The sequence below is a fragment of the Rhineura floridana genome, chromosome 6 (assembly GCF_030035675.1).
Source record: "Rhineura floridana isolate rRhiFlo1 chromosome 6, rRhiFlo1.hap2, whole genome shotgun sequence".
In the NCBI taxonomy this organism is placed as follows: Eukaryota; Metazoa; Chordata; class Lepidosauria; order Squamata; family Rhineuridae; genus Rhineura; species Rhineura floridana.
In genome coordinates, this window is record NC_084485.1 from 61,517,452 (window position 1) to 61,528,824 (window position 11,373).

General features: G+C 41.7%; 1 long non-coding RNA gene across 1 annotated transcript in view; it reads left to right on the forward strand.

The window, feature by feature from the left end:
- The window catches only part of LOC133386657 (uncharacterized), a 68,647-nt gene extending 57,604 nt beyond the window's left edge, over positions 1-11,043 (forward strand). Inside the window, exons 2-3 of the long non-coding RNA XR_009763236.1 lie at positions 7,472-7,506; positions 10,640-11,043. This is a non-coding gene — a long non-coding RNA (uncharacterized LOC133386657). The remainder of the gene's footprint in view (positions 1-7,471; positions 7,507-10,639) is intronic.
- The last annotated feature ends 330 nt before the right edge of the window (positions 11,044-11,373 follow it).

Below are 11,373 nucleotides of genomic sequence, written 5' to 3' on the forward strand. Positions count from 1 at the left end.
ATTAAATGTATATCCCACCATTCTTTCCAAAGGACCCTAGGGCAGAAAACAACAAGCAATAAAACAATAAAAACATCTTTAAAACATTTCCAGTGCAGATGCAGACTGGAAAAGATCTCTATTTAAAAGGTTTGTTGAAAGAGGAAGATCTTCAGTAGACACCAAAAAGACAACACAGACAGCACCTGTCTAATGTTTAAGGGGAAAGAATTCTAGGGATGGGATCCTCTTACTGGTTCTGATATGCTGGCATTCCATTGGATTGTTCTGTCCTGTCTGTGTTTGTTTCTGGTATCTTGTTTTATGCACTTTGATTTAAATATGTGTGAGAGAAATCGCAGAATCGGCAAATAAGGGTTCAGTAATGGTTTAAAGGGTTAATACCACAGAGTTTAAAACACAAGCCTAGAGAGCCTCACCCATATTAAGGAGATTTTCTAGGTTTTCCTTTTAATCTCTGTAGTATTAGCCCTCTAATTTTAAAGATTTAGCATTTAGAAGGTTTTAGACCATTTTAGCATTGAGAGGCTAAACACTACAGAGATTGGTCTTTAAACATTGTTACTGCTTAGGCTTTCTTCCCCTAATAAACCAACATAGTTGCTTGCATTTACTCAGAGGTATATTTCAGCAATTTTGGTAGAACTTACTCCCAAATAGCTCAGTAACCAAATTATCATGAGACTGATCTACTAATAAGGGCACTGAATAAGCCACATTTTCAAGAATACAGGACAAGCAGAGCAAGACACTGGAACAGACAGTAGATAGTAGAGTAGATTGCAGGTATGGTTGTGCGGGTGGGAATCATCACAATTTTTTATGCTTCCCCTATTAAGAACTCCATGCAAGTAGAAAGACGGAAAGGGAGTTGGCTATAAAAAGTGCCCCTCTCTTCCTGATTTACTAGCTTTCTGGTAACAGGGAGTTTTAATTAATGGGAGCCCCCAGTACTAGTGCTCACATGCATTCCACCCTTAAACTTTCTGTAACCTAATTTTGTTGCCTCTAAATCTGCAAAAGGTATTCCAAACATTTCTTCTTCCTTATTATCCTCAGTCACAGCTAGCAACATAGTCAGACAGTTCTCTGTGTAACAGAGACAATTACCTAGAGAGGTAGTGGGGTCTCCGACACTGGAGGCATTCAAGAGGCAGTTGGACAGCGATCTGTCAGAAATGCTTTGATTTGGATTCCTGCATTGAGCAGGAACTCTACTATTCTATGATTCTATTTAATTTATTTGCTTATTATTTGATTTATATCCCTTCCTCCCAGTAGGAGCCCAGGGCAGCAAATTTCATGTATCTTCAAACCAATGTAGATTTTAACCGTTGAAATACAGATGTAGGGCCATAAACTGAAAACAGTTTTACATCTTAAAGATACTGCCAATTATTGAAGTATTGGTAGAACAATTTGTGTTTACAGTATTTCATATCCACATACTATAATTAAGCTAGAGTGAGCCAAAATTCTTTTCTGAGAAATTCTCGGGGGGGGGGAAATATTATCTCCCCCCACTGTTGGAGAACTTTAGCCATCCACTGAAAATATCCAAGCACATGAAACGCGTAGTAGATACTGATTTGTACCTGACATAGTGGCAGGATTAGATGTCGGAGGGCTCAGAAAATGTGAATGACAACGAACTGGCTTTTCTTTATTGAACAAGAGTAGAGAGTAGTAGTATAGTGGCAAATTCAGAAGTGCAGGGTTCCTTTGTGTTAGTCATACCCATGCCCCCTTTTTTACTGCTGAGAATGAGATCCTTATTAATGCCTTCTCCCACAACAACAGATATCCCTAGGAGCCAATAAGCATGAAACAGGAGAGTGTTAGCTACTGAGAAGTCTTCTCAATGGCTGACTCACCTCCTTTCATTCTGATTGGCTCCAATCAGCAGGAAAGGACAAAGAAGCATATTAGAAGACTCTTCTCAGTGGCTAACAGGCTCCCCTTTCATGCTGATTGTCTCATAGGATGCTGAAGACATAGGGACCCTGCTCCCCAAAAGGTAAAGGGTCTAAGACCCCCTGAGACCCTGGACAACTACACCCCTGATAGAGTATTTGCCACCAAACAAAGTGTCAGAGAATGAGGCAATTAAACAACTGGGAAGGTAGGTATAGAGAAAATCTGCCCTGCCTCTGTGCTGCAGTTAGAAGATACCCACCTTGAGGCTCATCCACCAGCATTAAGACACTGTATTTTCTTTAAAATATAATGTCATGGCCATCATGAACAAAGAAAGAGGAGGCAAAAATGACTATTCAAAATCTCTCTATGTATGTATCTATCTAAACACACACACACACATACACACACACTCTATATATGTGTATATTTGCCCAATCTCAGTACCTCATTCTCTAACCTCTGCAGGCATTAAACCTGTTTATTAGCAGCAGTTGCCAGTGGCGTCACTAGGGTTGGTGTCAACCGGTGCAGCCCGCAGCGCCTTCTCTGAGACAGTGAGCGATCGCGTGCGCACGGCCTCTAGGAGCGCGCGGCTGAAAGACACCGCCTCGCTGCCGCCGCTTCCACCTTCTAACAGCCAAGGAAGGCAGCCGGCGCGGCACGTGAAGGCTCTCGTTGGTGCCTAGGCGGTGCCTGGGGGGGCGGCTCTGGGTGTCACCCCCGTCTGGTACTGTCACCCGGTGTGGCCCGCACCTGCTGCACCACCCTAGTGACGCCCCTGGCAGTTGCTTTGACACATTCTCATTCTAGAAATTTACTGCAGATTCCAATTTAGTAACTATATCTGTTTGCTTGCTTGCTTTCAGATGTGCTGTTTTTATTTCTCTTAGAACTATAGCACTGTAGGGACTGAACACACACATTGATCACTTAAATTACCATGGGCCCTGATAAGGATCTTTTGTGCTCCAAACTGATTAACACCCATAGGAAACAAGTTATCACCACATGTATATTAGATGCATGGCACTGTCCTTCTTTTTTAAGCACAGCTGGAGGGTATGAAAGCTAAAGTGGAAGTCAGATGCCAAGTTCTCATTTAATGTTTTGTATCAATATCATGGCTCCCAAGCAACTCTTTACATCCCCAGAATGGTTCCTGGATCAAATTCACCCTTAATTAAACTTTAATGATAGTCAGTAGTGGAAGCTGAAGTTGCTTTCTTGGACAGTTGCACTTCTCAGGATACCTAAGAGCAAACTAACTGGGCTCATTTTCCATAAATATTTCTATTTAAACAGCTCTGGATATCAGGCCAAGAGAATTTCTGTGATGGACCCTCCATGGATTGAGCACAGAGGCAAAATATAATTCATACAGTCCACTGTGGGGCCCTGAATTTTGTACAATATGGTTTCTTAAATGCATGTTTCTTAAATAGCAAAAGTTCCTGACATTCATAGGATTAATTAGCATGATCTGCTAGAAGACCTCCTGACAATCTCTTCTAATCATTTTTCAAAAAATGTCCACACACATGGGAGTGTGTTTGCTTTTTCATTTTTCTGCTGTTTTATAGACATTCACTCTCTTCAAAGCAAGTTCTAACCTGCTGACACTGTTAAGACCAAAACAGAACAGAGAAGATCAATACAAATTAAAAGCAAATTAAAAATGTGCAAAGGGCTGAAGCATGTTGTTGAAAATCCATTAGCCTCTGGTTTATGGTTTTGTGACCCATGATTGTTTGCCATGGGACAGAAGTGATCACAAAATCTATTAACTTAGTTGGTATGTTTAGAAAGTCTTGTCCTGTTGTAGAGTGCCTCCTTTTTGAATAAATGCAGTAAACCTCATTCAGAGCATGTTAACTGAAGGTTGTTGGGTTTGCGTAAGGTAGCTTGCAACCTCAAGCTAGTTTCACAATTTGGAGTTGGAACAGCTGAAAGATGAGATTAATTTGGAATAGGATTTGCTAATTATTGTGAGTGGAGGCAGGAGATAAAGAGACCAGACAACAATAACGGGAGTAAACTAGGGCCACTTTTAGTGATAATGAAACAGATCTGCATGGAAATGGCAATGAACCATTTTGTAATGGGAACAAACTTTTCTAACCAGGTTACTAGTCCTGCTATTAAGGGCAAGCCACCTGGCTTGTTGAAGATGAGGTATGAAGCCACATGGTCTCCAAGCCGAACTCTTTTCAGGTGAAGGGGAGTTCTTCTTGATTCATACCCTCTGGTTGCTTCAGTACTCTGAGTGATAAATATACGTTGGCCCCAAAGGGGAATCTTACCTTGTCCATGACTCCCAAAGCCCTGAGTGCATGTCTCACCATCCATGTGTAAAAATGTCTCATTCCCTTTTCCTCTTCCCTGTTCACTTTCCCTGCACATCCCTGCCAAGTGACTAGTTTTTCCAATCAACCTTTTCATGCACAGGACTCACGCTAAAGGCACATCCCCTGTCCTCAGTAGAGAGTAGATGGGGGGGAACACAGCCCGTTTAGACTACTGTAATGCACTCTACGTGGGGCTGCCTTTGAAGACTGTTCGGAAACTTAAACTGGTACAAAGAGCTGCAGCTAGAATATTAACAGGGGCTGGTTACACGGACCATACAACTCCCTTGTTACAACAGCTCCACTGGCTGCCAGTTTGTTTCCGGTCACAATTCAAAGTGCTGGTTTTGACCTTTAAAGCCCTATACGGCCTAGATCCAGGCTATCTGTCAAACCATATCTCCCTATACGAGCCTGCCCGGGCCCTGAGATCTTCAGGAGAGGCCCTTCTCTCAGTCCCAACACCCTCGCAAGTGCGATTGGTGGGGATGAGAGATAGGGCCTTCTCAGAGGCTGCTCCTAGGTTCTGGAACTCCCTTCCTAGGGAGGCACGAATGGCCCCCTCCTTGCCATCCTTCCATCGGCAAGTGAAGACTTTTTTATTCCGATAGGCTTTTGGGATAGAAGGTGTTTAGTATTGGGCTTTACAAGGCTTGTTTTATTGTTTTATATTATTATCTGTATTATTTTAAATTATTTTTATATTTTTAAGTGCCTTTTACGGTTTTAAGGTTGTGCATAGTTTAATTGTATTTTAATTGTATGTTTTTCTATGTTTTTAACTACATGTAGTTTTATTTGTAAGCCACCCTGAGTTCCAGTTTGGAAAAAGGGTGGGGTAAAAATAAAGTTTCGATTCAGTTTCCATTCAACACAGCCCACCAATTTGCATGTGGGGCAAAAAAAATCCTACTTGGATCCACCATAGCAATTGTCTACTTATGTATTGATGAGTCAAGGGACGGTAGACTGGGTGTTGGCTGGAACTGAAAAGACTGTAAGGGAGGGTGGAGTCAGATTCTATTACAGCTGTGCAACCAATCCAGCCAAAACCCAGATCCTGAACCAAATCAGCCCAATTTGGGCCAATCCAGGCTTCAGCTAAAGTGGGTTGACCCAGCCTCAAATCACCCCAAGTCAGTCAGGTGCACCAGGAGCAATCTGGGGCTGTCAAAAGTGTATATTCAGTTATATGTGTTAACTGTTTCATTTCTTCTTCTTGCAGATTTATACCCAATCATTCTGATTCCTTAGAATTGACTTTTTGTCTGAATATATTAGCATATCTATCTAATATATCTTTCATATATCTATAGGATTTTATAGGAGATATTAAGGTCAAAATGATATCTGCATATGAAAGAAATTTTGTGTTTAGTAAATCAAATTGTATTCTAATAATCTCTGCATTATACTAATGGTAAGAGGTTCAATAGCTAGAGCAAATAGCAAGGGAGACAAGGGACAATCCTGTCTAGTTCCTTTCTTTAAACTAAAGAGGTTAGATAGATAACCATTAACAGAAACCTGTGCCACTGGGTTTGAGTGAAGAAGATGGACCCACTGCTTAAATTGTTGACCAAAATTAAAGAAATCCATTGCTAGTAAGAGATAATTCCATTCCACCCTGTCAAATGCTTTTTCTGCATCTAAGAAAAGCAATGCTGTTTTTAATTTTAGGTCCTGATATCTTTTTGATTATATTAATCAGACTCTATATTAGTTGACACCTTCCTTTTCATTTGGTCTATTCGTAAATATTTCTCAGTTATCAGGTTCAGCCTGACATTTTCCATAGATGACCGCATTTTCAGATCTTGGTTTAGTAAAGATATTGGTCTGTAAGAATCTGGGTTGGAGAGGTCCTTATTAGGTTTTGGCAGTACAATGATCTTACCCATATTTCAAGAATGAGGCATCATCTGTAATCACATTGATTCATTAATTGTTTTTAGTAAAAGGGCTTCTAGCTTATCTGTGAAAGTATGATACTACTCAGATGGAAATCCTTCCAAGGCCAGCAGATACAATAAAAATACCCTGGTCACATAAACCAACAAGATATCTGGGAGTTTGTAATAATACCTACATTGAAACAAGTGGTAGAATTTAATCATTAAAAGCTATTAGTGGAGGTGGGAAAAGACTTTAGATTTTGGCGTGCTTTACTGTTATCCTGGATGGGCCATTAAGATGAATATCCTCCCAAAATTACTATTTTGTTACTATATTTTATTGGTATACCACTCCAATTTCCAACTAACACTCAAGATAAATGGCAAAAAAGTAATTGGATTTTATATGGGAAAAACCCAAGAGTCACAGGGAAAGTATTGTATACTGGGGAGCTCTGCCCCCTGCTCTCTTTGCTTGCCAACCAAGGACTCCTAAACACACACACACACACACAAGAGAGAGAGAGAGAGACTTCCAAATGGGGGTGTAGTTATCTGGGGTCCCTAGGGGTCATAGACCCCTTACCTTTTTTGGTACCAGGGTCCCTATGTATAAGCCAGTCAGCATGAAAGGGGAGCTTGTTAGCCACTAAGAAGAGTCTTCTCACTTGGTAAATGACATGCTTCCTTGTCCTTTTGTACTGATTGGAGCCAATCAGAGTGAAAGGAAGTGAGTCAGTCACTGAGAAGACTATTCTCAGTAGCTAACACATGCACCCTCTCATTCTGAGAGTTCCTAGGGTAAGTGAAAAGTGAGCTTCATAGCAAAGTACCTTGGTCTCCCAAATCCTAGTCCCACACCTGGCTTCATTTCAGAATTCTTAAAATCAAAACATTTCTGGCAAAGTTTAGTTACCATAGAGAGAGATTAAGTGGGGGGCGAGGGGAGCCTATGCATACATGACTTTTATTCTAGTTCTATAATTGTATATTTACAGAAGAGACCCTACACTTCTGAACTTGCCACTGCACTACTGCTCCCAAACACACACACAGGCACTCTCTCTCTCTCTCTCTCTCTCTCTCTCTCACACACACACACACACACACACACATACAGAGAAAGAGATAGAGGGACTCCCCCCAACAGGACTCCCGAACACACACACATGCTCAGGAACTCTCACAGGTTACCCTCCCTGCAAACAGGTCAGTAAGCGTTCTCTTCTCTCCCCCCTCAATGGGTCACTAAGCTTCTGCTTCTCTTGCCCCCAAATGGATCACTAAGCTTCCTCCTCTCTTCTCCTTTAGACCTTCTTCAAAAAGCAGGGAGATGGCCAACTGAGGTGAGTGACACAGGAACAGCAACTGTCCTTCTCTCCCGCCACTTCACTGCTTCTTGCCTTCCATTGCTGAAGCTGTTGGTGACATGGCCGGTCCCAAAGGGCAGCCAGGTCGAGTCATGGCCAAGGGCCCCTGGATGCACAGAAGCCCCTGAGGGGCCTCTCGATAGGGTGGGGGAGGAGGAGTGCTCCTTTTCCATGATCCATAGCAGAGTAGCTGGTGTGAATCTCAGGGAGGGAGTTTCTTCTGCTCACCCGTTCACTGGCTCCACCTACCTGTCTCTCCTGTCTTCTGCGGCTGCGCGGGCTGTGTGGGCTGCACACGCAGGACTGCCATTAACCAAGATGGCAGCCAAGGTTTCCCTAAGGGGCTGAAGCCTCTGAAGCCTCAAAAAACAGGAGAGACAGAGCCAGTGAATGGGTAGGTGGAAGAAACTCCCTCCCTGGGAGAGACAGGTAGGCACACACACACATGTGTGTGTGTTCGCGCATGTGCACATACAAGCCAGGGCCCAGGGCAAGCTGGTGCCCAATGGCCCCAGCATGTCTGGTGCCAGCCCTGGTTGGTGAAGTGGGGGGCAGCAACAACAGAGCAGGCTGGCTGATAAGAAGCTATCCTGGACTGTCCTGACTGTTCCTCTGTGGCATGCCTGGGCTGCTTCACTCTCGTGCCTTGCTTGCTTGCTTGCTCACCTCACGCCCACCTCGCTCACCTGCTGGTCTGCCTTCCTTGCTTGCCTTACACCTGCTGCATCCCTGCCAGCCTCTCACTCCCACAGAATGCTACTTGTCACACTGCCTGATAGCTTAAAAAAATATTATAGGTATCGAAAAGAAATCAAAATGGAGGAATGGGAATCCCTCATATGAAGGGTTATTATCAAGCAGCAAAAGTAACACTCTTAAAAGAGTGGTTGCATCCAATTCGCATAATACAAGAAGAAAACCATATCTTGAAAAAGCAAACCAAAGCTATGCAATGGTACCAGGAATCAAATTAGGAAAAAATTACAGAATCAATACCATTTGTGAATACTGGCTTGCTTGTTTGGTACAAGTTAAAAGAGAAACTTTCCCCAGGGATATCACCTTATACTTCTCCCTGTTACAATGAAAGCTTGATACATGAGGTATGTTAGAAGATCTGACACCATGGCTTTGAGAGGAGATAGACAAACTGCATAAACTTTAATGGGAACACAGTAAAATCATATGCTGAAATTTCCATCTTAATGGGCAATATTGGCTGTTCACTCTCCCACAGCTCTTCCAATATTTTCAGATCAGAGAATCTATACTGAGCTTAAATTAGGAAATTTGGTGGAATAAGAATGGAATCTAAACCAGAAAAGTTATTTTCATTAGAGAAAGATAAAGGCCTAATTAGCAACTTCTATCTGATAATACTGGAATTAGAAAAGTCACCAATGAATTTGATGAGAAAATGGAACAGATATCTCCATCAAGATGTTTCCATGGATGAGTGGAACTGGATATGGGAAAACGTGGTTCCCAAATTAATATCAGCTGAATGAAAAGAAAATCATTATAAACTCATGTATCAATAGTATTTAACTCCTCGCAAGTTGAGTAAAATATACAACAGGATAGGTTTTGGAGATATAACATGTCAAATGCTTATCTACTGCATATGTTTCATAGCTGCCCAAAATTCAGGTGTATTCAAACTCAAATTCATATGTTGGGCTACATAATTCCAAATAACCCCAAAATATTGCTTTTGGGTTACTTAAAAGATAGTCTCAGAAGATGATCTAGATATGGTTTTGAATCTTTTGATTGCAGCAAAGATAAATATCGCCAAAGCTTGGAAACAGAAAACAGCTCCACCTATCTTGGAGTGGCATAGGGGGATTTCAGACATTGCCATCTTAACTAAATTGACTTATAAAAGGGAGAGATACGGTCAGCCAAAACTGTTTATAGAAAGCTGGAATATTTTCTCAATGTAATACAATAAAAATTTCAAGACACTGTGCATCCCTATAGTTTGTTTACTTTATTGTAAAAATTCAGGAAATATATGTAAATATGTGTAATTATGAATTTTCTCTAGTTGTAATATTAGGGGGTGTGTCGGTGGCTTATTGGCCCACACTGCCTATAGGGGTGTTGGGCTATGGTACCACGGGCCAGGGGCGGGCTGGTACCCAAGGGCTCAGTCACACCTGCTGCTGGCCTTGGTGACCAATATCCTACAGAAATCAGTGAGACTGCTATGAAGTAGCTTGAGAACTCCACATGGGAGGTACTGCTGCAGGGGTGAGACTGTGCTGAGACCATCAAAGGAAAGCATTTCCACCAGCCTTGCTCCCTCACCCCTGCTCTTTCTGGCATATTTCTAGGGACTGTCTTTTACTAGGAAGATGAAGATATTTGGCTTTTAGTTGTTGCTTTTTAAAAATGTTAAGATTTTGTTGTCTTAATTTTTTGTAAATTGTATCATTCTTTTCTTACTTGTATTTTGTCTTTGTGTGTATGCTTTGTGAGCCGCCTTGGGGGCTTCTTTGGCCAAAAAGTGGCATAGAAAGCCCTAACATAAGATAGTGTGGGCTGCCTCCCCTTTTTCTGCCTCTGTTAAATTAACCTATGGTGAGAGGGCAGGTTTCACATGAGAGGGTTCGATGGCCCTTTTTAACCTGGGCTTAATTGGCTGTGGACGGTAATTCTCTTGGATTCTGCTAGCTATGGAGTAGATCTGTTGTCCTTAACGTTGCATCTAATTCTATGGGGTGGGGTTCTTAAAATATGTTTATTTTATTTTCCCTTTGATTGTTTTATGGATTTTGCATTTATTATTAATTGAATTGTCAGAAAGTGTTTCATATTGTTAGGTTTTGCTACTGTATTTGCTTTTGTATAATGTTACCTGCTTCAGGCTTCCTTTTGGAAGGAAAAGCGGGGTACAAATAAAACAATGGATGAATGAACAATCATCTGTGCTGACAGCAACCACATGCCTCTGAGTTTCAATCCATTTGTAGCCAAAGCAATAGCATCCATGTACAAGAGGGAGGTATTAGCAGGCTTGGGGAAATTCCAAGATTTACAGAAATAAATTTAAAAATTATGTTCATTTATTTATTAAATGTATATCCATCTCTTCCTCCCAAAGGAGCCCAGGGATGCTGCCTGCAGGCCACATGTGACTGAAAAAGGTATAGGAGTATGGTTGAAAGAATATGTGTGTCTGTGGAAGAGAAGGGCAGAAACAGAGCAATGACAGATGGTCAGACACCATGGATATGTGCTGGTTGGAAAGATCAAGCTGAAAATGGCAAGTAAAATGAGATAATCACACTGGGCCCAATGGCCTGGGCTCTGCTCTCATCACTTATTCAGAACAGGACCTCCTGCTGATTGACAAGAAAGAATAGGGTGTACTTATCTGAAAGGAATCATTTCACACAGTATGTAGTTACCAACTGAGCAGACAAATGTTGAAATCAGAACTCTCTCTCTCTTCCTAGCCAAACACCTTTTCTAATATTCTCGCCATTGAACATGTGCCATTTTTGATGACTGAAATAAATTCAGCATTCAGAATTTGCTGTGCCTGACTGTTCAGATATTTGCATATGAATTCTACAAATGTGTATGCCTTATCAAAAAACTTTCTGAACAACACTCATACTTCCCCCTGCCCACCTCTGAACAGTCCAGTGGAAGACATTGTAGATGGAAGGGAAGTATGAACAAACTGTCTCAGAGCAACACATCCTCATTGTGTCTATTGGGGTAATTTTCTCCCAAATGATGGCATATATACATGATTATCAGCAGTGGCCAAGGTAAATATGGCAGGAGAAACAAGGGCAGGACTAAAAAAAACAGCTTGCTCCATTATTC